The sequence below is a fragment of the Pipra filicauda genome, unplaced genomic scaffold (genome assembly GCF_003945595.2).
Source record: "Pipra filicauda isolate LSUMZ 115617 unplaced genomic scaffold, ASM394559v2 scaffold243_size1161148_pilon, whole genome shotgun sequence".
NCBI lineage: Eukaryota > Metazoa > Chordata > Aves > Passeriformes > Pipridae > Pipra > Pipra filicauda.
Window position 1 is genome coordinate 613,365 of NW_024104358.1, and position 13,810 is coordinate 627,174.

The window sequence follows — 13,810 nt, forward strand, 5'->3', positions numbered from 1 at the left end:
TCCCACCTTGTGGATCTGAGGTGTGGTTTGTTCCTTTCACCACTGCTGGTGGAGCCAAGGGATGGAACAATTTGTACCTCATTCAAAAGGTGTTTGCAGAGTCAGCTGTTGCTGCAAGATGATGCTGCAAGTGTAGATGCTGCTGGCAGTGCACAGAGGCCACAGCATCTTATGGTCCTTTGCTATCAGTGATGGGATGAGTCACTGTATGGGAAAATTGTTGCTCATCTTTCCTTCTGCATAAATGAAGATTTTTAGTTATAAAGTGTTGTCAGACTCCACTACTGTTTGGACCACACCAAGTTAAGAGGAAACAGTTGGCAGTCTTAGAGCAGAATGAGGGTTTTGGATGAAGACACAAAAAAAAGGGTGAGAAGGTTTATGTGCAAGGAGGAGAAGATTTAATACTTCCGAGCACTCAATCAATATTGCAAAATTATCTCAGCAACCTATATTCAGCTCCTGGCAGGGTCAGAACAGTTCAGTTTCCTTCCACAGCTTAAAAACAAACAAACAAACAAGCAAGCAAACAAACAAAAGGCTCTTTCCGTAGTACCCTGCAGGTTTGTTCTTCAAACTATCCCAAAAAATTGAAGGCCCTAGACAGAAGAAATCTCGTGATGCATCTCATAAAAGGAAACATTTGTTGGAAAGTCCCCAATTCAAACTTCCCAGTCCTGCTGTATGTGATCCTCATTATCTGTCAGGTCTGACAAAATCTTCTCTAAGTCAGTTGGATTCCCCTAACCGATTGCAGTGGTGTTTGCAGGTCACTTTTGCTGGGAACCCCTTGGAACTAATTAGATAACAAAAGGCATTAAGTGCTCAGTGGGAGAGAGGAGGGACAAGTTTGGGAAGTGCTTGTGAATGTCAAGCACCAAAAGAAATAAGTCAGTAGGTCATGGGGGAGACCAGATATAGCTGTTCAAACCCACCCATCTTCTTACAGAAAGCAACTTCATTTATTTCACCTAGGGACAGAATAAAAGGGAAAAGCAAAGGGAGACTCACACAGATGTGCTATGAACCACTGAGTTCTTGAGCGAAACCCGAGGCCTCTCTGGCCTCTTTCTTGCATATTCCTTCTCCCACACATACAAAAGGGATAATTACACTGCAGGACAGGTGCTGAAAGGAGAACTACACAAGTCTTTGTTCTGTGCTTTGGAGCCAGATCTATGCTACAAATGGGGAAGACTGATATTACTAATTCCAAGATCAAGTCCTATATGGAACTAATAGGAATATTTGTTATTGGGACACTCTTTCCTCTAACCTCAGGTTACTGATGAAAACATATATTTTCTTCATTTCTTGCTGGTATAGAATAGCATTCTCTGCTGTACACGTGAGTAGTCTGCAAATTAGGAGTGCAGAGGTAGACGGTCAAGGACAAAAAAATAATGGACTCATGCAAGCAGATGGCCTAGTTTGTAATATAGAATCAGTCACCGTAAGAACTACACAGTTTTGGTCCAATGGTACTTAAGACATGCCTTCATCAATAGTTAAGAAGGAGCTTTAAGATCATTCATTGAATTCAGCCATTAACCCAGTACAGCACAGGCCACCACTAAACCATGTGACGCATCTACACATCTTTTAAAAACCTTTAGGGTTGATGACTCTACTACTTCCTTGAGAAGCCAGTTCCAATGCTCGGCAATCATTTTGGTGAAGAAATTTTTCCTAATATTCAATCTAACTTCCCCTGACTCAACTAGAGGCTGTTTCCTAAGGTTGTTTGTTCCTATCCTCCAAGAGGAAAACTAACATTTGCCTGATCTAACCACATGGGTCGAATAAACTGGGACAGCTATCAGAAAACAGAAAATCCTCTTGTGCTGAGTAGGGAATTTACCCAAGCTGACAATTCTTGTGTTATAACCACCATGTCAAGCTTCAGAGGGGTGATTTTTCAATCAGATGCATCTTAGCATACCTTTCCTAGGTTGATTTTACTATTTTTGCCTGAGGGAGGATAACAAATGTGACTGCTGAAATCTCTGCCTTCTGAGGGCAATGTTACGTGAAAATGGATTATGCTGCTTCATATTAGCTGCAAGGAAGGCAATGACACAGCTGTTAATGGTCGACATGGACCCAACACGGGAAATTACTGACAGACACAAAAATACAATGGATCTGGTCTTATGGACATGTAGCTTCAGTTCCCAGCTGTGCCCAGGCACAGGCAAATTCCTCACTCCTGGGTGTGAAATAGGGGTGATATTGCTTCTCACATCTCAGAAGTTTCCTGGAGACCATGGGAGCTGAGCATTGTAGAGTCTTTATTAGCTACAGTCATAGAATTTTTCTGCTACCCTGGGGGACACTTTTGACTCTACTGACCTGTATTTTTGACACAGGGACATTTCAGGGAGCCTGGAGTGAGCTGGTTGCACATGGAGTGGTTCTCTGATCACCTCTCTGAAGACTTGGGCTGCAGACAATTCGTCCCATGGGAGTCAGCACCAGGGTGAACACGAGTGTCCTTTACAACTACCAGCAAGGAAGGTTGCCAGAAGTGATGGGACAAGGCACCAGATCCTGCTATCCCCAGGCACTAGGGATGAGGTAGGCTTGGAGCGGAGCCACAGCTCCCGATCACCTGCACCATGTGCAATAGCAACCGTTTAGGTTGGAAAAGACCTTTAAGACCATTGAGTTCAACCCTAACCAGCACTTCCCAGCTTGGGAAACTATTTGAAAACACAGGTTTCATGGAGTAAGTGGAAAGGCACTTCAACTCCTCCTCAGGCCATGAGCAGCAGCTGAATTTGGGAGAACAATGCATCCAGAGTAAGGACTTTGGCTGTGCCAACACAGAAATCAGAAGATTGATGGATAAAATATGCCCCTCTTTCTTCCTAAAATCTCTCCAAGGGCCAGGTCTGTTATACAGATTGAGTACATCAGTCTTCTCCAGAAATGGTAGATCCAGCTTGCATGGAAAACTTAATTACTTTCTCTGCCTGGGCCGCTTGACTTGCTGTCTGTGGAAACCTGAGTAAATGCTGTCTGGATTGATGACAGTCAATGGAAAAGGGTTCTATCCAGCCAAGAAGGAAAGTGGATGCTGAGCCAGAGTTGCAGCAGTGGATTTGCAGGCCTTAAGGCCAGTGGAATTGTCATGGCTTTCTCATTTGCCCACCTGCATAACAGAGCCCATCAGTTTACCCTGGTTATGCCCCCATCCAGCCCAATGCTGTGCAGTTTAGCAAGAGCACACTCCTTGGAAAGACAGTCAGGCCTGATTTACAACCTTCAAGTGATGGAGGTTCCCTCCCATCCCTGGGTAACCTCTTCTGATAATGAATTATGAGAAGGAAGGGAGCTGTTTAGTCAATGGTATTTGTGTACAATGATTTTACATGTTGCAACGGTGCCCACTGCAGTAAGTAAATTGCCCCCTGGCTTTCATAAACATCATCTGTACACAAACATTATCCAGAGCAACTGTATGGCAGGGAAATTCTCCAGTGTAAGATAATGTCATCTCCACAGCAATAAGAAAGGTAAAACAGTGCTTACCAGCTGGGAAAGAGGGAGAGGTGACAAACAGCAGCCAGCTGTAAAATGACCGTGTCAGGGATACAGCTGCTTGGGTCTGCCTGATTTAAAGCACAAGCCCTGCAAAGGCATGCTGAGGAAACTAATTCTGTAAGAGAGTAACTTCATACCCGGGAAAATTATGAGGCACCCAGAAGTCAAAATGGTTCTGTGGGGTGCCTTTTTAATATGGCCACCAGCAGAAAAAATGTCGGAAATTAGGTTCCATCTAATCAGATGGAATTGGCAATAAAGGCAAGACTGCTCCATTTATTTATTTATTACATTAGGTCCAAGGGAATGAGAGCCCATTTTTCTTCAAAATTTGGATGTAATTTTAGCCAGCTCTTCATTAGTGTTTTCTACCCTCCATCTTGGAGTGCTTTGCAGAGGAAGTTGATGGCATCATTCCTGTTTTATTGGCAGAGAAACTGGTGCCAGAAATGGAGAAGTGATCTGGCCAAATTCTTGCAACATCTCAGTAATAGACCAAAGAAGGGAATGTGGCCCTGCTGCATCACATCCCTTTCCTGCATCCTCTCAAGCTGTGCCCAGCAGGAGAAAAGCCCTTGGCAGTCCAGTATAAATCCACCACTACAAACCAGGTACAGACAGACCGAATGGTCCATTTTGACCATAGTCAACTCATCGCTTACATCTGTGAAGGCTGCAGTAACCTACTCCATCGTGTGATCAAGGGGACAAATATTTTTGCTCATGCAACATAGACTCATACAAGGAAAGTGTGCAGAGCTCAAGTGTCTTTCTATTAAGCTGTGTGATATCTCAGTTGAAAGATGGGACACAACTGCTTTAGGTCATTTAGTCATTGCTTTAGTCATTGAATGCTAGTTTCCAGGACAGAAAGACTTGTCATTTTGTGGCTGAGCAGCAGCCTAGCTATTAGAACTGCTGCTTTTCTCACCCTGACAGGAAACAGCCCAGAAGAAAATTTTAGCCTGTCTTTAAAACATAGATGGGTTTGTCTTAGGTGGACTTTTGACTTCTTCAGATATGTTTAAAAATTAACACTTCTTCCTCCAGCACCCATCTGCTAACACAGAGCAAAATGGGAATTCAATTTCTGCCTGGTGTTGTCAATTGAGCAAACAGCTTCTTCATGCATCAGAGGGAATCTGAAGCCTTCATCTCCCATCAGCACCTTCAGCTTCCAAAGAAAACACTAAGTATATTGTTCATCAGTTCTTCCAAGGGGGAAAATAAAGAGTTAATTTTAGATAAATCATGAGGACATGGGCCCATCACTAAGCACTGTGGTACTAGGCAAAGACATGAAATAAAGAACAGTCATTGCTCCCAAGGGCTTAAAATGGCTGGATCTTTCTGAACAGTTCAGCGTAGCTTTTTTTTTTTCTTTTTAATCTATGATTAGGTGTCCCAGGAGAGGCAGCTGCCTGATGAGCACTTCAGGAAATTTGACCCTTATCTGCAGGTGCTTAAATGGAAGCTGAGCCCTGGGGAAAATCATGTGTCTGAATAGCTCAGTAAGTGGCAGTGAGGATGGCAGGGAACTATTTCCTAGTCAGGAGAGCATGGCTGTGATCCAGCCTCGACCGAGTCAGGGGCAGTGAGACCAGCCTAACCTCACAGAACATTCCCCAACCCAGGAGGTGGCAGCCATGAATGGGAGAAGAAGGAAGAGCAGGGAGCCAAGAGCCACAGTGCCCCAGGGAGAACCTCTCTTCCTGAGGGTGTGGAGACACTTCTTGACCTTGGCCAATAACACCAACACACAAAAAGCAAAAGCAGTATCTACCAAATCAAAGCACTGCACTAATCCATCTGTACAACATGTACTCAGCTTTGGTGGTTTTTCTGGCTGTTTGAGTACCTCAGGCATCACCAAGAATTGAGTTTATATTATAGATCCCATCTCAATCCATGAACATCTTGGGAGTGTTTCTGCAGGGCAGAGCACCCAGCTGCCCATGCTGTTGCCCACTGACACACTGCCTGTTTTAGATCTGAACTGTGACAGCTCCTTGTACCCCAGACATCACTCACACACAATTTTGGGGATGACACAGGCTAGGGACTGTCCCTACAAGCATTTGACCATATGCATATTGGTTTTGAGGGTGGAAAGAGAGGGAGGGGAAAAAATTGAGGCAAGTGGAAGTAAGCCAGGCTGTGACACTCAGCCTCAGGCCTGGAGCACAGACCCTCTGCTGTTCTAGCCTGCATAGTTGGAGCCATTTCCTGGTCTTTCCCCATTTCCAGTCCAGGGTATCAGTAAGCTCTCCCTGCTGTCCTCTATACCTTCTGCTCCCTTTCTTTGCACCAAACACTGAAGCCACAGGTCTAGGGACAGCATGTCTTAGCCAGCAGTGGGACTCGATGCCTCCATTAGCAAGTTACAGAATATTGACAGTGGAAATCACAAGCTAGTCATATTTCTATGTCTCGGAGACAGTTCTCATCTGCTGTCTGCTAAATAACCTGATATAACCCAACCCACACTCAGGCAGACTTTTTCTTCCACTCTTCAAATCCTCATCTTGTCCCACCTAAATTTTGTCTCCAGGGATTTCTTGCAAAAGGAATCCGGCAAATAACAAGTGACCTTCTCCCCCTGCTCACTTCATTCTCACCTTTTTCTCACCTCCCCCAGTAGGTCATGGGTTTGTCTCCCTCTAGTCCCTGTAGTCCCTCAGGACAGAACACCTGCTGTTCTCTCTCATGGTTGTATACAAACATAATTTTGATGCTATTGCTCTTCACAAAAAATCTGGTTCATTTTGTCTTCCCCTTCCTTCCCGGTCTGTAAACCTTTGCCACTTCCCCTGGTTGTTCTCATATCTTTTTAATGACTCCTCAGAGCTTTTCTTCACCTTCTCTGCAACTTTCAGAGAGAAATGATGTGGATCTCTCCTCCCATTTCTCTTTTCTTCCTTTTCCAAAGTTTATTTCCAGCCTATTCTGCTCATAAACTGATCGTTCCTAGACCTTGTTTCTCAGTTCAGATCTGCAGGGACCAAGCACAGTGTGTTCCTCCATATGTTCTACCACATCTTTCTGTTTGCTTGCTCTCTAGCCAAGTTAATTGTTAATTAGTCATAAAATGTGAACCTCTCCAAAAAAACCCCCCCCAAAAAAACAGAAAAAAAGAAGAGTGAAGAGGAAGAAGCAGACAAAGAAATAGGCTCTGCAGCAGAGCAGTGAGGGTTGTTGTGGGAAGCCAAAGCTTGGAAGCCTCCTTTCCCTTTGCTCTCACCTCCTGACAGCTTTCCTGGACAGGGAAATGCCTTTGTTCCTCCCCTTTCCTCCTCCTCTTTGGAAATGTCTCCACAGAAAGCCTCTCTGAAGTAGCTGGGAAGCAGATATGGCTTCCCAAAGTACACAACAGCCCCATGAGAGTGTCACTGTCCCAATGCCAAGGGCACAGTCCAGACCAGGTTCTTCTCATGACCCCAACTCATTTAAAACCCACCCAGCTGTGGAGTGTCCCTCACACTTCAACTGGTCCAATGGCAGCTTTATGTTTTTAATGGTACCTTCAGCATGATCAGGTTGTCTCTTTCTTTCTCTTAAGTATTTTTAAATATGCTAGACACCTAGTGAAGAATATCTCACCCCTGCACTCCTCTCAACAGTAAAGCAACAGCATACTGATGCCCCAGTGGGATGTTTCTAGATGCCTTCATTGAATATGTGATCACAACAGCTATACATGAAAGACATGTGCTATACATCTCCTTGCAGAGGACATATACTAGATATTAAACACTGAGGTGCCCATTTTCTGCCATGCTCCAGCTGCTGAGAGCCACCCTGATGCAGCAGAGTAAACACAAATCCAGCTAAACCGGGTTTACAGCTGCTTTGTGTTAGTAAACTAGAACAAAGCAGATGGAGTTTACTAGTAGACTGGCTCTTACAATATTCTTGGGTCCACATGAGCCCTCATTTTATCAGGACACTTCAGATGGTAAAGATAGGAGCTGTGAATCCTGAACAAAAATCCAATAAATCAGTTGAAGACAATGCACTCTCTGTGTAAAATTACACCATAGCAAGTATTTTACAGGAAAACCTTCCAAGTCAGCTGCTTTGGAGTACAGAGGAGAGAACTGAAGCTTCCAGGAGCAGCAGTGATTCAATGATCTTATCCAGCAAAATCTTCCCTGCTCCCCAACTCATGTTGGAGCACTGAAATCAATTATGCTGTGAAAAAAGAAATATTATGCCATGAATAAAAGCTCATATGTTTCCTACTTCTGAGTATTCATCTACTAATTTTCTATCACAGAGTCAAAGAGATTCTTTTAGCCTGGAGTTAGGTGTGCAAAGTTCCTTGTTCACACAAGATTTGCAAACCCCCTTAATATGATGTGATTTAAATTTGAAGTAGTATAACCTTGTAACCAGATAAAAAGGGGTAATTGCAAAGGAGTGCAAGACAGAGCACACTTAAACCAGTGTTTTGGAAATTTAAAGTGAAAAAGAAAAGATTCAGCACTCTTTAGTAAAGCAGGAGGTTGTGTAAGCACTTGAGAGGAGAAAAAAAGGAAGGCAGAAAAAGCTTTTTTCTACATGGAGAATTAATTTGAGCACTGACCTCCAACCTGCTCTGGCACTTACACATTAGTATAGGTGGAAATGTGGACATAGTGCAAATGACATAAACAAATTCCTGCAGAAGAAACTCTTCTGATGGAGACATCCATTCTCCAGACTCAACCCCACCATGCTAACACACTTTCCTCTTGTGTTGCATACAACTCCTGCTCTGCTAATGGAAAACGTCTGTACAAAAGGTGTAGCTCACAAGAGGAATAAAACTCATTGCAGGCTGGTTTGAATTTCTCAGGCACCAGAGCTGCCCTGAGAAAAGCCTTGGTTTTGCAGGCTCACTAAACCCACACTGAGCCCATGCAGATTGCCAGCCAGGAGTATCTACAGCCCTCTGATCTACTGCATTGCTCAAGGCAGGATGGATGGCACCAGGCTCCAGCTATCAGCTAGGCTGAGTTACTCTGTCAGGTAAGAAAATGGATGCTATTGCCTGCCTGGCAGTAAAAGGAAAAGGGAAAGCAGCAGTAAGGGATAGAGACAGTTATTATAAGTTTGACTAGGGACAGAATTAAATCGATGTGGTAAATGGTACTTAATGCACTTTAGTGACCCAATGCATTTACTTCATCATACTGTGCTGTGTGGCTGATCACATCTGATGCATAACACATGAAAAGCACTAGAGGCCATTGCTGGAAAATTTCAGGATGCAAACCAAATTGTCTGGGCACCTCAGCACTTTTTTTTCATCATTTCTGCACTCACACGCACACCCCCCCCCCCTTTCCTGCACAGCACACTGGATTCGATAGTACCTTTCAGAGATCAGCTTGGCACTGACTCCACATTCCCACTGAGTTTGCCCTGTCAGGACCAGCAGTCAGGGCTCCAGCTCTGCATAAATTCTGACCATTTCCTTCATTTCATTTGATTGAAACAGCACAACTGCTTCTTTTTTTTATTTTCTGACCAAAAATCCAAGAAAACTTGGTGCAATCTTGGAAAATTAAATAAGTGGTCAAGTGTGCCAGCTGTAGAATACAGTGGTACTTCACTCATTCACATGGCATCAATCCATACACACAAACCAGGCAGGCTGTCCTCAGAAAGTTCAAATCCAAGGGCTATGTGAAGGCTCAGATCTCTTCATTTACCTGATGCCCTGAGGGATACACAATGCCAGAGAGGTGGAGATGTTAAAAAGACAACACAATTCTAGAAAGATGCTAGTTGTTGGCAAAGCTGGGTTCTTCTTCTGGTCCTGGCATTGGTTTTCCTTTTTTTTTTTCTTTCCCCTTGCCACCATAATCAGGGAAGATGCTGAAGAGGTCCTTGAGACCTCTGAAACTCCTTGAGAGACAACATCAGGCATTCCAACAGCTCTCCTTTGCCCAGCTCCACAAACTCCTGTCCCACAAACCAACCAGATACTCTCCACAGCTCAAGAGCTGAAACTGTGTGTCTCTAACTTGCTGGGCTGGGAAGAAGTGCTTTGGTCAGGAGGTCTGCAGGGATCCACAAGCTTTATGTATGATGGGCAACTGCCATGAACTTGCCCACTGCATCTTCCACCCTCACAGTGATCCTTCTTTGGGGTGGCAAGCTGAGACCCTGCAAGCAAACTGAGAAATATCACACTGACCGAGACATCTCCTAAATTGATGCTGAGGACATGGGTAACCTCCAGAACAGCTGGAGCTGCAGACAGTGTATATCCATAACTGTAATGAGCTGGGACTCAACAGGCTGGGGTGGCATCGCCTTACAAGCCTGGTCCTCAAAAGTCTGCCCCTCTGTTATACAACATTAATGATTTTTAACATTTTCGTAAGTGGTTGTGACTGTGATATTGTTACTGCTTTGTGTCACCATAAATCATCATGTTTTTCCAAGCCTTCTCTTCATTTAGAGGTTAAATAGAATAAATGAGTAGAAACCACAACCACACATGCAACAAAATGAGGAGCTAGAAGCAGCCACCTGCAGTGCTCCCACTTACTCACACATGTTCCAGAGCTTCTTCCACATGATGCAACAAAAATTTACTCTTGGACTGAATACTTCACCTGAGGACTAGAAAGCACTGGCAATGAACTCCTAAAGCTCACATTCTTCCTTATAAAATGAGGATATTTATGCATATCCACTTGCTGTTTGGGAACAGTATGGTACAGTGAGGTTAAATGGGTTTTTACCTCAAAGAAATCATTAGAAGAGTTGGGAATAGGACCAAGAATACTACCAAAGGACCAAGAATCCTATCAAGCAGTCCTTGGTCTCATTACGTGAAAAACATCTTCCTTAGCACTTCAATTACTACTGACATTATCCCTCCAAATGTATCAAATGAATTCTGTTACTAGGGCCATAAAAAGGAATTTGAGGAGGCTAAACCCAACCCCCACCTGTGCATCATGTCCCACTTTTGGACCTGTACAGCACAGCAGCACAATGAGCACAGCAAAGCCACTTTGAGGGGAAGCATCAGGTCCAAGGTGACCTCAAGCCATGTTCACCCCAACGCCAAACAGCTAAAGAAGATCACTGATCTCCTGTGGGACCATGGCTGGGGCTCAGGAGAAGCATGAGGAAGACTGCAATAATTTTGGATTCACTCCAGTGTTGCTGAAAGCAGAATTTGGCCCTGCTTTAAGAGAGGGAGACAAAAATATACATTGGATTTATTTGCCTTTGGAGTGAACTAGACAGATTTCAATACTTAAGGGGATTGCATTTAAATCATCCATGGATTTTGAAAACAACATTATTGCTTGGTATCACAAGTGATTCCCAATGTTTAGATCTTCCTGAGCTAGATTCAGTTTTAGTCCTAATAGTGACAATTCTATTATGGCTGCAAGGGAAATGGAATTGCAATGAACTGGTATACATTTTCCTTAAAAATTATAAAGTGACAAATGTTTTATTTCAGTTTCTCTTGAGGATTTGCTGGATATTAAAAATAATCTTAATGTAGTCACTGGTTGGCATTAACACAGTACTCTAACAGCCTGTTTCAGGGAAAGCAGAGGACTGTATTTTCCTGGCAGCCTCTCATAAGGTACTGTTCACATTGTAAATGTGCTTTGTTATCTAGCAGGATCAAGACTTCACTGAATAAAAAGGTATTTTAACTTCATGTTTTGAAAGTCTAATTCTGCCCTTTCTGGGGCTGAAAACAATCCATTGTCTTCAACACAAACAAGAGGGATTTACACCAATCTAAGCAAGTGGAAAATCCATTTTTTCTTGCTATGTTGATCTCCATTACAGTGTTTTAAACTCTTGGTTTTTGAACACAATTTCAGGTACTCTTACCTTGTCATTTTCATATTGTCTTCCCAGCTCCCTGATGCTCCATCAGTGGTAGCAATAGTGTGTATATGGCAATCAGGCCACTGGTACATTATTTACTGCACTGTACAACTCCACAGCAGGTTTAGGTGATGAGACGGTAAAATGGGGCAGATGTTCAGAAAAAAACCCATACTAGTATCCACATAAAAAAACATGGTAGAATTAAAAACTAAACACTTTAAAAAATCTAATTAGTCCATTTCAGACTTGTATTTTCCAAAGCGCAGAGTTACTGCAGATGCCTCTGATTCTCCATCTGCAAGCCAAGATGGTCTAGATGAACTAGATGATCTTTAATGGCTCTTCCAAACCAAACCATTCTATGAACCTGTGAAGATGTTCTAAAAGACTCCAAAATCTTCCTAAAAATGTAGGACCTTGTCAGTCTTCTACAGGGCTACCAAATGAAATCCCTGCTGGGGCTGCCACAGACCTCAGGATGCTTACATCATACAAGGAGGAACTGACTGTGGATCTGTTTCAGAAACAAAGAAAACCCAAAATGTATCCCTCAGTTGCCAGCAACTAGCTTGCTTTGTGGTTGTGAATAGGAGATGATTCTGTGAGAGGGGGAGGGAGGAATATGAGGGAAAATATTTTACAAACTCAAAATTCTCATTTGTAGTGCAACTTTGAGTGTTGTATCTTCTTTTTTTTTTAGTCATTACCTCAGCAGTTGCTGTTAACATTATATACTTCTTGTGAAAACTCAGAAATGGCTTCATCTTGTTTTCTGGGATGAAGAATAGCTGTTCCTTACTTTGCTTCATCACCACCAGCAAGACAATAGTTAACTACAGTAAGGAAAAGGGGAGGAGCTCAAGCTGCACAGAGCAGCCTCTGCAGCAAGAGCACCCATACAGCCTTAATGCGCAATAGAAATGCAGGTGATGTGCAAATCCAGCTTCCCAGAACTAGCAGGACCTGGAGCAGGCAGCTCATAAAACCCGCACACAGCCCTAGAAGCCATGCAGGGAAATGAAGTGTGGAATAAACTATATCATGCAGCGACAAGAATGTCACCTCATGCTGCTCAAAATCTTGAGCAAAATCTGTTTCTCTCCAATAACATTGTGCATACGATTAGCTAACAGTTTTAGAAAGGGAAAGCAGAGACTTGTTTCTTTTCTCTCTGCTAATCATTTAAAAGAGAAAATAAAATAAGGCGTTGAACAGTGCCAACTCTCTTATCTACCCCCATTCAAGTGACAGCACAAGAGCTTCAGTGAGGTTGTTCAAAAAAGCCCCAAGAGTGCATTTAAAGTTGAACTGATGATGTGCTAAGTATTTGGGGCAGATCTTCAGTTCATGTAAGAAAGTAAGGTCTCAGGGACTTCACAGACCTGGCTTTGCTGTATTCCAGCTAAGAATCAGTTTTTATTCCCAGTGTAGGAGGCTAGCAAGCAAAACTGACTCAGCATGGGATTTCTTCACCTGACACATACAACTCGGAGATCTCCAATTGTTTTTCCTTTACTTACCACTTTTCTATACAGCAGAGATTAAGCAGGCACAAGTTGCCAAGAATCTCACTGATCTGATTTGTTTTGGATTTGATCTCCACTGGTGACACAGGCTACCAAGGGGTGCAAAGCTACAGCAGTGGTTTGGTTGAGGTAAATATTGCACTTCTGAGGTGACTTATCCCAATTTCCCCCTTACCTCACTTTGGTTCACATCACATGGCAGTGATGGAGCACATAAACTGGATCCTTTTAAGATGAAATAAAGCTAAAAGGGGCAGATGTGGACCTGACACACTCCACCCCCACATTTAACCCATCCCTCCAAGATATGTATAGCACACAAGTCAGGTCTCAGACTACAGCTCTACACCAGCCAGTCCATGCTAATTACTAATGGAGACAACAACCTTCTGGTGGCTCCTGCAGATGTAGCTATGTGCATTTAATCAAATTAATTCCACCCCAAGCTGTTCTGTATAAATAACATGGCAACAAGAATTCAAGTGTTGAAGGAGTGGGAGCACTGATCTCGGATCATTTTCAGGGTAAAATTTTTTTGTTCATCTTTTGGCAGGGAGAAGCCCATAGCCAGTGTCAAACAACAGTGACTGTTGAGATGCTCTGTTTTGAAGGAATCTGTAGTGACTCTGTAAATCAGGAGCAGAGCAGATTCACCCACATCTTTCAGCCTCTTCCCAAGATACATCAGTCATCTATGACTGGCACATCAGATGGGTCAACATAATGACCTCTACATGCTCTGGCAGTCTGAACCCCAGAAGGGATGAGGGCAGCCTGAACATCTCAGACAGGAACAAACCAGTGACTAATCTCTCAAATGTACAGGCCATGATCCTGAGCCCACTAGCATTATCAGGAACTTTCCCAGTGTGGGATTC